Here is a 14,474-nt window from a genome sequence, read left to right as displayed (position 1 = left end):
GGAGGAGGGCACCAAATGCAGAGGTCAAAGGGGACCAATGTTCCCTCTTAGCTGCGCACGTGCGCACAGAAAATCTGCGTTGCGCACAAAAAAAATATAACCTGAATTGAAATTAAAATTAAAACATTAACAATTCTGTTCTGCAGTGTTAGTCAGTGACTGGCTTCTCCAGTATGGGATCAGAACGATGCCTCATTATCCCGAAGTCCAGCCAATGATGCGATTCACATTCGTATATACGCAGCTAATCAACGCCGCTGACGGGCTTCCTGCTCATGTTCCTGTTTAGAGGCACAGTCGGCCTGTACAATGGAGAAAACTGAACACAGGAATATTTGGATTTTCTTCTTTTTCTCTGCTCATGTTCAACTTGTCTGATTCAAGCTGGGAATATTTATTAGAAATAAAGTGAATAATATTATTTTATTATCACGTTGATGCAGCACATGGTTCAGTTAGCTTTGTATAACATACACATACTTTTTTACTTTTTTACTTTTACTTGAGTAAAGAAGTTGAATTAGTACTAGTAAACAGTAGTACTTCTACTTCAGTACAGACTGTGTACTTTTACCACCTGTGTCTGAGACCTCCTTCAGGGTCCACCTGAAGCTCTCAGTCTGCTGTGGAAAAAGGAAATCCAGGCGAGTTTCTCCTGATCACCTGAGGCCGTCATTACTGTGTGAACCCACACACCACTCCTCACTCCTCCCACCCGCTGCACACATTCACTGAGTACAGACCGGCTGATTCCTGTAAAGGGAGAGGCAGGAAGAGGCGGAGCAACAGCTGAAAAACAAGAAGCTCAACGTCATTTTGCAGAAGTGAAAGTGTGAGAGAGCAGCAGCAGAGCTGCAGTCGAGTCCTGTTTGCCTCTAAAAGAAGATTTACTGGAGTCCATCAGGTTTCTCTCAGCAACAGTGGTGAGTGCAGCTGATCACACTTCCTGTTTCTACACAAATCGTCACTCTGTTCACTTCATCAGGACTCATCACAGTCACACTGGATCCATAGAAATCTGCTCATGTAACCACAGATCCACTGTAGGAACATCGAGCTGCTGCTTCAGTCTCACTGTGGCTCTGCTCAGGACTGTGGACTCAGGCTGTGCTCTGGACTTCAGACTAACGCCACACTTCCTGGTTTTTCATCACTTCAATTCAATTCAATTCAATTCAATTTTATTTATATAGCACCAAATCACAACAAAAGTCGCCTCAAGGCGCTTCATAGATACAATGAAGCGCCTTGAGGCGCTTCATTGTATCCTGTTCCTGTTCCTTTTAGATTGATTCTGGATCTGATTGATCATAAGGATTACAGACGTGAAAACACCTATTTATTCTTTATTGATATAAAGCCTTTGATACTGTAAACCAGTAGATTTTGGTCAGTACTTCAAAAAGTCATTCACACATTTTACAAAGATTATCTGACTTAGTGTATCCTGTAAGAGTCACAGATGTTCCTAAATCATTCAGAAAACAGTCGATGCTTCACTTTATACTTTGTGTGGAAACATAAATCTCATTATTTAAACAGATGTTTAATATACTGGATCAAACAGTTAATAACACATTTCTAAGGTTTATGACTCATCGTCCTCCTCACTGTCAGCTCTACTGGAACAGTCACTGTTTAATATTAATGGCTCGTTGATCTGGACTTACAATAAGAAGTATTTAGTCACCAACAAGGTCGAAGTTTACTTCACAGTAATTGATGGAATATATCCAACAAACTGATTTATTCAAGTATACAAATGATCTGGATGAATCTTGGACCTTCTGTAAAACAGAGAAACAATTTCACATCTTTTTAACGGCTGTCACTTGGTGTTCGCTCGCTCTGTGGTAGAGTATCACTTCCTGTTCCTGCTCAAACACAGTGGTGTTTCTGAGTAGCTTATTTTTCTCTTAGCAGTTTAATTAACAACTTTTAAATACATTTTTTTTTCAGAGTATAATCTTCACGTGCTTCATCCAAAGCACACTTTCTGTGTACTCACTACCTAATTTATAGCCAAAGTATTTACTCACTGTCTCTGTACTGTTTTGTTAGCTTAGCTTAGCTCGTAGCCGAGTCGTTAGCACCATGGCTACTTCACCTGTCCCTCCTGCACTTTCTTGCTCATTGTGTCAGATGTTTAGTTACTCCTCGGCCTCCTTTAGCAGTAATGATATCTGTAACAAATGTAGCATATTTGCAGCTCTGGAGGCCAGGATTACTGAATTGGAGACTCGGCTTCGCACCCTTCATTCACCCTTAGCTAGCCAGGCCCCTGTAGCTGGTGCAGCCGAAGATAGCGTAGGCCCCGCTAGCTGTTCCCTGGCAGATCCCAAGCAGCTGGGGAAAGAGGGCGGCTGGGTGACGGTGAGGAGGAAGCATAGTCCTAAACAGAAGCCCCAGGTACACCACCAACCCGTTCATGTGTCTAACCGTTTTTCCCCACTCGGCGACACACCCGCCGGGGGTCAAACTCTGGTAATTGGTGATTCTGTTCTCAGACATGTGAAGCTAGAGACACCGGCAACCATAGTCAATTGTCTTCCAGGGGCCAGAGCAGGCGACATTGAAGGAAATTTAAAACTGCTGGCTAAGGGTAAACGTAAATTCAGTAAAATCATAATTCACGTCGGCAGTAATGACACCCGGTTACGCCAATCGGAGGTCACTAAAATTAATATTGAATCGGTGTGCAACTTTGCCAAAACAATGTCGGACTCTGTAGTTTTCTCTGGTCCCCTCCCCAATCAGACCAGGAGTGACATGTTTAGCTGCATGTTCTCCTTAAATTGCTGGCTGTCTGAGTGGTGTCCCAGAAACGATGTGGGCTTCATAGATAATTGGCAAACCTTCTGGAGGAAACCTGGTCTTGTTAGGAGAGACAGCATCCATCCCACTTTGGATGGAGCAGCTCTCATTTCTAGAAATATGGACAAATTTATTAAACCCCTCAAAATATGACTATCCAGAGTTGGGACCAGGAAGCAGAGTTGCAGTCTTACACGCCTCTCTGCAGCTTCTCTCCTCCTGCTACCCCCCCAAAAACCCATCTCCATAGAGACTGTGTCCGCTTCCAAAAAGACAAAAAACAAACTAAAAACCAGCAACAAACAACTTAAACATAAACAATTACAAAGAAAGAACAATACAGTTGTTAGGTTTTGTAATGTTGATTGTCATTTATGCTTAGAAATATTTAACCATATATGCTTAGAGGTGTATAATCGATTGTGTAGTGATAGGATGTGTGATCCTTAATAGTCTGCAAAGGCTTGGTGCGCATTCCAGAGTGTTCTGGAATCCACACCTACATCCTGGGAGCATGGGAAGAGGTCGTACCTTGTTTTATTGTTTTACAGTAGGATTAACGTAGCAATATCTGTTTTAGTCTGAGTGCCTTTTGTTTACATGAACTGCTGGACTTTCCAGACCAGTAGGTTTAGGGAAGTCTTTATGGGGTCACGCTCTGACCCCACACACCCACACACAAACACACACACACACACACACACACACACACACACAGACACACACACACACACACACACACACACACAGACAGACACACAAACACACACACACACACACACACACACACACACACAATCCTTTGTTCACATGTATACCTATGTAAGATGTTATATGTTAATGACCCTATGCATATTCATGTAACCACAATAAAAGGAGTGCTATGGGGAACCTGGCTGAGAGTCTGATGGAGGTCAAGTGGTGGAACGACACTTGGCTCCATGCAGGTCTCGCTCATGCATGAGTAACATGAAGAACTTTGCCTACTTCGTGTCTTGCTTTGCTGTGTAATTATATTGTCTTCAACGTTCCAGCGAATAGGTTTAAGCTGCAAACCTATCAACAGTATCCACATCTGAACCAAAGAGTAAAACAGTGAAATGTGGATTATTAAATATTAGGTCTCTCTCCTCCAAGTCTCTGTTAGTACATGACTTAATAATTGATCAACAAATTGATTTACTCTGTCTTACAGAAACCTGGTTGCAGCAGGATGATTATGTTAGTTTAAATGAATCAACACCCCCGAGTCATTCTAACTACCAGAAATCTCGAAGCACAGGCCGAGGGGGAGGTGTGGCAGCAATTTTTCACACCAGTCTATTAATTAATGAAAGACCAAGACAGACTTTTAATTCATTTGAAAGCCTGATGCTTAACATTGTCCACCCCAGCTGTGAAACTCAGAAACCAGTCTTACTTGTTATCATCTATCATCCACCTGGGCCTTACACAGAGTTTCTGTCTGATTTCTCAGACTTTATATCTAATTTAGTTCTGAGCTCAGATAAAATAATTATTGTGGGTGATTTTAACATCCACGTAGATGCTAAAAATGACAGCCTCAACATGGCATTTAATCTGTTATTAGACTCAATTGGTTTCTCTCAAAATGTAAAAGAACCCACCCACCACTTTAATCACACTCTAGATCTTGTTTTAACATATGGCATAGAAACTGAACATTTAACAGTGTTTCTTGAAAACCCTCTCCTGTCTGATCATTTCCTGATAACATTTACATTTACAATAATTGATTACACAGCAGTGGAGAGTAGACTTTATCAAAGTAGATGTCTTTCTGAAAGTGCTGTAACTAAGTTTAAGAATATAATCCAGCCACTGTTATCATCGTCAATGCCCTGTACCAACACAGAGCAGAGCAGCTATCTGAACGCTACCCCAACAGAGGTCGATTATCTTGTTAATAATTTCACCTCCTCACTACGTACGACTCTGGATACTGTAGCTCCAGTGAAAACTAAGGTCTCTAATCAGAAGTACCTGACTCCGTGGTATAATTCTCAAACACGTACCCTAAAGCAGATGACTCGTAAGCTGGAGAGGAAATGGCGTGTCACAAATTTAGAAGATCATCATTTAGCCTGGAGAAATAGTTTGTTGCTTTATAAGAAAGCCCTCCGCAAAGCCAGAACATCTTACTATTCATCACTGATTGAAGAAAATAAGAACAACCCCAGGTTTCTCTTCAGCTCTGTAGCCAGGCTGACAAAAAGTCAGAGCTCTTTTGAGCCAACCATCCCTTTAACGTTAACTAGTAATGACTTCATGAACTTCTTCACAAATAAAATTTTTATCATTAGAGAAAAAATTACCAATAATCATCCCACAGATGTAATATTATCTACAGCTACTCTTAGTACCATTGATGTTAAGTTAGACTCCATCCATCCATCCATCTTCATCCGCTTTGTCCGGGGCCGGGTCGCGGGGGCAGCAGCCTAAGCAAAGAGGCCCAGACCTCCCTCTCCCCAGCCACCTCCTCCAGCTCATCCGGGGGAACACCAAGGCGTTCCCAGGCCAGCCGAGTGATATAATCTCTCCAGCGTGTCCTGGGTCTGCCCCGGGGCCTCCTCCCGGTGGGACATGCCTGGAACACCTCACCCAGGAGGCGCCCAGGGGGCATCCTTACCAGATGCCCAAACCACCTCAACTGGCTCCTTTCGATGTGGAGCAGCAGCGGCTCTACTCTGAGCCCCTCCCGGATGGCCGAACTTCTCACCCTATCTCTAAGGGAGATGCCAGCCACCCTTCGGAGGAAGCTCATTTCCGCCGCTTGTATCCGCGATCTCGTCCTTTCGGTCACTACCCACAGCTCGTGGCCATAGGTGAGGGTAGGGACGTAGATCGACCGGTAAATTGAGAGCTTCGCTTTTACACTCAGCTCCCTCTTCACCACGACGGACCGGTGCAGCGTCTGCATTACTGCAGCTGCAGCCCCAATCCGTCTGTCGATCTCCGGCTCCCTTCTCCCATCACTCGCGAACAAGACCCCGAGATACTTGAACTCCTCCACTTGGGGCAGGACCTCATCCCCGACCCGGAGTGGGCACTCCACCCTTTTCCGGCTGAGAACCATGGCCTCAGATTTGGAGGTGCTGATCCTCATTCCCGCTGCTTCACACTCGGCTGCGAACCGCTCCAGTGCGAGCTGGAGGCCCTCACCCGATGAAGCCAACAGAACCACATCATCCGCAAAGATCAGAGATGAGATCCTGAGGCCACCAAAGCGAAAGCCCTCCGCCACTTGGCTGCGCCTAGAAATCCTGTCCATAAAAATTATGAACAGAACCGGTGACAAAGGGCAGCCCTGGCGGAGCCCATCACCCACCGGGAACGAGTCCGACTTATTGCCGGCAATGCGAACCAAGCTCTTGCAACGGTTGTATAGGGATCGAATGGCCCGTAGCAATGGGCCAGACACCCCATACTCCCGCAACACCTCCCACAGGACACCCCGAGGGACACGGTCGAATGCCTTCTCCAAGTCCACAAAACACATGTAGACTGGTTGGGCAAACTCCCATGCACCCTCAAGTATCCTCGAGAGGATGAAGAGCTGGTCCAGTGTTCCGCGACCAGGACGAAAACCGCATTGTTCCTCCTGCATCAGAGGTTCGACTAGCGGACGAACTCTCCTTTCCAGCACCCTGGCATAGACTTTCCCGGGGAGGCTGAGGAGTGTGATCCCCCTGTAGTTGGAACACACCCTCCGGTCCCCCTTCTTAAAGATGGGGACCACCACCCCGGTCTGCCAATCCACGGGTACTGCCCCTGATCTCCACGCAACATTGCAGAGGCGTGTCAGCCAGGACAGCCCTACAACGTCCAGAGCCTTCAGGAACTCGGGGCGGACCTCATCAACACCAGGGGCTCTGCCACCAAGGAGTTGTTTAACTGCCTCAGTGACCTCGCCCCCAGAAATTGGCGGGTCATTCCCCTCATCCCCAGACTCTGCTTCCTCCTTGGAAGACGCGTCAGTGGGATTAAGGAGGTCCTCGAAGTATTCCTTCCACCGCCTGACAATTTTCTCAGTCAACGTCAGCAGCGCTCCGCCAGCACTATACACAGTGTAGGTAGAGCACCGCTTTCCCCTCCTGAGACGCCTGACGGTTTGCCAGAACCTCTTTGAGGCAGTCCGAAAGTCTTTTTCCATGGCCTCTCCGAACTCCTCCCACACCCGAGTTTTTGCTTCAGCCACTGCCCGAGCCGCATTCCGCTTGGCCTGTCGATACCTGTCGGCTGCCTCCGGAGTCCCACAGGCTAACCAAGCCCGATAGGACTCCTTCTTCAGCCTGGTGGCTCCCTTCACCTCTGGTGTCCACCATTTGGTTCGGGGATTACCACCACGACAGGCACCAACCACCTTGCGGCCGCAGCTCAATGCAGCAGCTTCGGCAATGGAGGCGCTGAACATGGTCCATTCGGACTCGATGTCCCCCGCCTCCCTCGGAATGCTGTTGAAGCTCTGCCGGAGGTGTGCGTTGAAGATCTCGCGGACTGGGGCCTCTGCTAGTCGTTCCCAGCACACCCTCACTACGCGTTTAGGTGCACCAGGTCTGTCCAGCGTCCTCCCCCGCCACCTGATCCAACTCACCACCAGGTGGTGATCGGTTGACAGCTCAGCCCCTCTCTTTACCCGAGTGTCCAGAACATATGGTCGCAGGTCTGGTGATACGATTACAAAATCGATCATCGACCTACGGCCTAGAGCGTCCTGGTGCCACGTGCACTTATGGACACTCTTATGTTCGAACAAGGTGTTCGTTATGGCCAAACTGTGATTAGCACAGAAGTCCAATAACAAAGCACCGCTCGGGTTCAGATCAGGGAGGCCGTTCCGTTAAGTTAGACTCTTTTTCTCCAATTGATCTTTCTGAGTTAACTTCAATAATTACTTCCTGCAAACCATCAACGTGTCTTTTAGACCCCATTCCTACAAAACTGCTCAAAGAAGTCCTGCCATTAATTAATTCTTCGATCTTAAATATGATCAACCTATCTCTAATAATCGGCTATGTACCACAGGCCTTCAAGCTGGCTGTAGTTAAACCTTTACTCAAAAAGCCATCTCTAGACCCAGCAGTCTTAGCTAATTATAGGCCAATCTCCAACCTTCCTTTCATATCAAACATCCTTGAAAGAGTAGTTGTCAAACAGCTAACAGATCATCTGCAGAGGAATGGTTTATTTGAAGAGTTTCAGTCAGGTTTCAGAGCTCATCACAGCACAGAAACAGCTTTAGTGAAGGTTACAAATGATCTTCTTATGGCCTCTGACAGTGGACTCATCTCTGTGCTTGTCCTGCTAGACCTCAGTGCAGCGTTTGATACTGTTGACCATAATATCCTATTAGAGCGATTAGAACATGCTGTAGGTATTACAGGTACTGCACTGCAGTGGTTTGTATCATATCTATCTAATAGACTCCAATTTGTGCATGTAAATGGAGAGTCCTCTTCACACACTGAGGTTAATTATGGAGTTCCACAGGGTTCAGTGCTAGGACCAATTCTGTTTACATTATACATGCTTCCCCTAGGCAGCATCATTAGAAGACATAGCATACATTTACACTGCTATGCAGATGACACCCAGCTCTATCTGTCCATGAAGCCAGATAACACACACCAATTAGTTAAACTGCAGGAATGTCTTAAAGACATAAAGACTTGGATGGCCGCTAACTTTCTGCTTCTTAATTCAGATAAAACTGAGGTCATTGTACTCGGCGCTGAAAAGCTTAGAAATATGGTATCTAAGCAGATTCTTCCTCTGGATGGCATTACCTTGGCCTCCAGTAACACTGTGAGGAACCTTGGAGTCATTTTTGACCAGGATATGTCCTTCAACGCACATATTAAACAAATATGTAAGAGTCCTGACAGGGACTAGAAAGAGAGAGCAGATTTCTCCTGTTTTGGCTTCCTGTTAAATCCAGAATTCAAAATCCTGCTCCTCACATACACGGTCTTAAATAATCAGGCCCCATCTTATCTTAATAACCTTGTAGTACCATATCACCCCATTAGAGCACTTCGCTCTCGCTCTGCAGGCCTACTTGTTGCTCCTAGAGTATTTAAAAGTAGAATGGGAGGCAGAGCCTTCAGTTTTCAGGCCCCTCTTCTCTGCAACCAGCTTCCAGCTTGGATTCGGGAGACAGACACTATCTCTACTTTTAAGATTAGGCTTCAAACTTTCCTTTTTGCTAAAGCATATAGTTAGGGCTGGACCAGGTGACCCTGAATCCTCCCTTAGTTATGCTGAAATAGATGTAGGCTGCCGGGGGATTCCCATGATGCATTGAGTTTTTCCTTTCCAGTCACCTTTCTCACTCACTATGTGTTAACAGACCTCTCTGCATTGAATCATATCTGTTATTAACCTCTGTCTCTCTTCCACAGCATGTCTTTATCCTGTCTTCCTTCTCTCACCCCAACCAATCACAGCAGATGGCCGCCCCTCCCTGAGCCTGGTTCTGCTGGAGGTTTCTTCCTGTTAAAAGGGAGTTTTTCCTTCCCACTGTCACCAAAGTGCTTGCTCATAGGGGGTCATATGATTGTTGGGTTTTTCTCTGTATCTATGAAGTGCCTTGAGGCGACTTTTGTTGTGATTTGGCGCTATATAAATAAAATTGAATTGAATTGAATTGAATTGTATTTATCTTCATCCCCAAAAGTTGATCCTGTTCATCTGGACGCTGCACTGTACAGCAGACACTACGATGTTAGGTTTGTGTTGGGATGAACCAGTTTGTGTCTGAGTGTGTTGCTGGGTCTCCACCAGTTACTCTGAGAACTGAAGAAGCTTCTCTGATGAAACGTCTTCAAGAAACTCAAAGAAGTCCAGACGCTTTTCTCTCCAAGCTCCTCAGACTACTGACGCTTGTTTCTCTCTTTTTAAAAATGAAATTTAAAGTGAATTTTGAATCAAATGTTTCTTTTCTTTCTCCCTCAGAGTGCAGACATGTCTGCTGCCAGCAATCTGCGATCTGAAGATCAGTTTCTGTGCTCCATCTGTCTGGATGTGTTCACTGATCCAGTCTTTACACCATGTGGACACAACTTCTGCAAAACCTGCATCAGTCAGCACTGGGACATGAATGTCATCTGTCAGTGTCCCATGTGTAAAGAGACTTTCTACACTAGACCTCAGCTGAGGGTCAACACTTTGTTCTCTGAGATGGTTGCTCAGTTCAGACGTGAAGCTCAGCAGAAAGCCAGCAGCAGCAGCTCAGAGCAACAAGCTGCCAAACCAGGACAAGTTCCCTGTGACGTCTGCACTGGAACCAGACTGAAGGCCCTGAAGTCCTGCCTGGTGTGTCAGACCTCCTACTGTCAGACTCACCTGGAGCCTCATCTGATAGCTACAAGTCTGAAAAGACATCAGCTGATTGAGCCTGTGGAGAACCTGGAAAGCAGGATGTGCAGGAAGCACGATAAACTCCTGGAGCTGTTCTGTAAGACCGACCAGACATGTGTCTGCATGCTCTGCTCTGTTTTAGACCACAAGAACCACGAGTTTGTTCCTCTGAGAGAAGAATGTGAAGGAAAGAAGGCAGAGCTGGAGAAGACAGAGGCTGAGATTCAGCAGATGATCCAGAAGAGACGACTGAAGATTCAGGAGATCACAGAGTCGGTGAAGATGAGTAAAGATGCTGCAGACAGACAGAAAGCAGAAGGTGTTCAGGTCCTCACGGCTCTGATGGAGTCTGTTGAGAGACGCCTGAAGGAGCTCATGAAGGAGATCGAAGACAAACAGGAAGCTACAGAGAAACAGGCTGAAGGTCTCATCAAAGATCTGGAACAGGAAATCTCTGAGCTGATGGAGGCAAGCTCTGAGGTGGAGCAGCTCTCACGCTCTGAAGACCACCTCCACCTCCTCCAAAGCTTCACCTCCCTGAAAGCTGCTCCACCCAGCAAGGACTGGACAGAGGTCAGAGTTCATCCACCATCATATGAGGGGACTGTGGGGAGAGCTGTGGCTCAACTGGAGGAGACAGTCTGGAAACCCATGAAGAAGAAGCTGTTTGAGGCTGAGCTGCAGAGGGTCCAGCAGCATGAGGTGGACGTGACGCTGGATCCTGATACAGCTCATCCTTATCTCATCCTGTCTGATGATGGAAAACAAGTTTATCATAGTGATGTGAGGAAGAAACTTCCAGACAACCCAGAGAGATTTTCTCTGTGTGCTTGTGTTTTAGGAGAGCAGAGTTTCTCTTCAGGCAGATTTTACTTTGAGGTTCAGGTTAAAGGAAAGACTGACTGGGATTTAGGAGTGTCCACAGAGTCGATCAACAGGAAGGGAAACATCACAGCGAGACCTCAGGATGGTTTCTGGACTGTAGTGCTGAGAAATGGAAATGAGTACATTGCTTGTGATTCCCCTTCAGTCCCCCTCTGTCTTCATCCTGGTCCTGAGAAGGTGGGGGTGTTTGTGGATTATGAGGAGGGTCTGGTCTCCTTTTATGATGTAGGTGCTGCAGCTCTGATCTACTCCTTTACTGGCTGCTCCTTCACTCACAAACTCCACCCATTCTTCGGTCCCTGTAACAATGATGGAGGTAAAAACTCTGCACCTCTGATCATCTGTCCTGTCAATCAAACTGATTAACGACTGATTTAATTTGATGAATGATTGATTTTTCTTGAAGGGAACAAATGAACATATTGAGTGTAAATCCTCTACAGTCTCCATGTTTCTATAGAATCTGATCATCAGGACTCTGATTCACACTTTGATTCTCATGGAGTTTGATTTGAACAGAAGAAAAGTTGAATCAGGAAATGTTCCCACTGATGGAGACTCGAGCTGAAGAGCAAATATCAGAGAATAAATGTCCAAAAGCTTCATTTACAATAAAGTTTGTTCAATGCTTTGAGTGAATCCAGACTCATGTGTGGCTGTTATACGAAGCATCAGAGTCCAGCTGAGTTATATTGGATACAAACTGCTTATTTTGGCTCTGTGAGGAGTTTTGTTCACTGAAAACTGATGAGACGGATAATATTCAAAGAACTCTGTAGAGATTCATGCATCCATGTTCTCCACCTACAGGTGTGGAGGAGAAAGGTGGAGCACAGACTGCTGCATCCTTCCAGTCACATCATTTTGATGATTATAGTTCCATGTTGTGATGATTTGGGTTAAAGATCAACAGAGTTGAACGGCTGCAGTCACAGCATGAAGACAATGCTGAAGCTGAGCTTTCAGTGAACATGTTTCACTGACAGCTGCAGTCTCTGTTAGTCTGCATGTTCAACACACACACAACTTTCCCCCTGAGGCAACGATCCAGCAACAACACAAAGAACAGCTGCAGACACACACACACATGATTGTGCGCTCCCTTTCAGTCTGAACTCTCAAACACACAAACAAACAATGTCGTACTGTTACTTCTTCAGTAACAATGATTTGAGGTCTCTACCAGTGTCTCTTGTTTTGACCTTTGACCTATTTATTCCTTATACCTTTTATCTGATATTTTCACCTTATTGATTGATTATATATATCTATTATATTTTATCGCCTCACCTTATTTTGACCTTTGAACTAAGTCCTTGTTAGCCTTGATAAACCTTGATCTTCCTTCATCAAACGTGAAATTTCTTTCACTAAACTCACAGCGACAGTAACTGACAGTGAATTATTTTAATGTTCTTCATTGCATTTGTTAGAAACATTTTATTTTCCTTTAATTGCGGGACTTTGGTTAAGTTAAATCCGATGTATTAACCGACCTTTGAGGTGAAGTGCAGCTGCGAAGAACGCTACGGCAGGCAATGAGGTGCGTTTAATGTCACTCTGTTAATTTGAGCGTCCATAAATTGAATGTCTTGTTTTTTTCTTACTTTATTATTGCTAATTTATTGGAGAATTAGGCCATTTAATTAAGATAGATTTTATGTTGTTAGTTGTAAAGATCTGGATGGATATTTTATTCTGTATTTCTTAGAGGTGGGAATCCCCACACATCCCACGATACGATATTATTGCAATTTTTAAAAATATTTTGCGATATTCAGATTCTGTACATAAAGGTAAACTTTATCAATATTCATTTTATCTAATATCAAAGTCTCACACTCAGTCTTTCTCTCATTTCAGTTTTATTGTTGACAAACTGAACGGTTTGTATTACAGTCTAGTCCAACTTAACTGAATCAACCATCTGGTACAATTATAGCTATTCTGAACTATGCAGTTTATGAAAACTATGCAGCCCCTTCAGCAACTGAAGAATTTGAAAGTAAATTAAAACAAAATATAATTTTAGATTAAATAAAAAAGTTTTAAATTTAATTAAAATAAAACATGTCTTAAATTAAAATAAGTAAACTGTCATGTTTATTGCTGCCAAAAACAAGTGAAACACATTTGGACAGTGAAGGAATGTCAGGATTCTTGCTCAGAAAAAGGATCAACATGCTCTGAAGTCAGAGCACAAAAACCTTTTTGTAACAAAATATCGATTTCTGCTGTCCCTGTATCCATACATTATTAGCAAACAAAATATCACCATGCTACACAGTATCCATTTTTCCCCCAACCCTTAGTACTTCTACTTTTCAAGACTTGGTGAATTGCCTTTTTCTACTTTTTGTTTAGTTTTGTTAAAATTAGCAGCAGTGAGAAGTGTTAAGCCCCTCTGACCATCACCAGTAGGCGGTAGGTGAAGTGTCTTGCTCAAGGACACAACGACCAGGACAGAGAGCTCGGGAATCAAACCAGCGACCTTCCGGTTACAGATGCGCTTCCCAACCCCCTGAGCCACGGTCGCTCAACCACCGTATACAAATTCAAATTCAAATTTTATTTGTCACACACACACAACCACACACAGTATGACATGGGGGTGAAATGCTTGTAGCTGTACGATGCCCGACCATTAAATGACAGAAAAAAGTTTTACAGTATTTACAATTTACAGGTTACTACAAAATTTACAAATTAACTTAGAAATTTACAGTAAAAAATGTGCAAATAGCAGAAAGAGATTATAAAGATTATAAATTATAGGAAATGTGTGGTGATGTGATGTGTGGGAGAGTCCAGTCCTAAACCTGGTTCAGGGCCCGAATAGCCTGGAAGAAGCTCCTCCTCCTTCTCTCTGTTTTGGCCGGAAAAGAACCCGACACCAAAAACTGAACCGTAGAAAAATGTTTTGTTGCAGATAAATTATTAACTTTATGTTATTTATTTTCAGCTCATACCATCATTAAAGCATGTTAGAACACACATGTAGGATTTCACAAATCATCGCTCCTAAATTTAATCGTATCCATAACAACAGTTTGTACGTGTTCGCTTTGAAAACATCACATTCTTTATGTTAGTTGGTTTAGACGAGTGATCTCCAGGATGAATGAGGGCAGAGTTTCATGGAGACTGTTTAAGTGTAAACCTGGATTAAAAACCCACATTTGAACACCTCCATCAGTGGCTGTGACCATGTTGAAGGACTAATGCTGACGTGCTCTGACACTCATTAGCATAGAAAACAAAGTGGTGAAAGCACAGAGCCCTGAGGAGCTCCACTGGACGGTCTGTTCACAGAACTTACATTTAATTATTTCACTTTTATTTACATGCAAAACACCCTCAGAGAGAACAGCTGTTTCAGAGCTGCCAGCGTT

General features: G+C 44.3%; 1 pseudogene across 1 annotated transcript; it reads left to right on the top strand.

Annotated features, from left to right (window-relative positions):
- Positions 1–825: 825 nt before the first annotated feature.
- On the top strand, positions 826–11,721 carry LOC148102346 (E3 ubiquitin-protein ligase TRIM21-like; annotated as a pseudogene). Its single transcript, XR_015719329.1, has 2 exons — positions 826–923; positions 9,793–11,721. The product of XR_015719329.1 is annotated as an E3 ubiquitin-protein ligase TRIM21-like (transcript).
- The last annotated feature ends 2,753 nt before the right edge of the window (positions 11,722–14,474 follow it).

Source organism: Neolamprologus brichardi, chromosome 7 (assembly GCF_056152115.1).
Source record: "Neolamprologus brichardi isolate AB-2024 chromosome 7, ASM5615211v1, whole genome shotgun sequence".
NCBI classification, from domain to species: domain Eukaryota; kingdom Metazoa; phylum Chordata; class Actinopteri; order Cichliformes; family Cichlidae; genus Neolamprologus; species Neolamprologus brichardi.
This window is presented reverse-complemented; position numbering and strand designations above follow the sequence as displayed.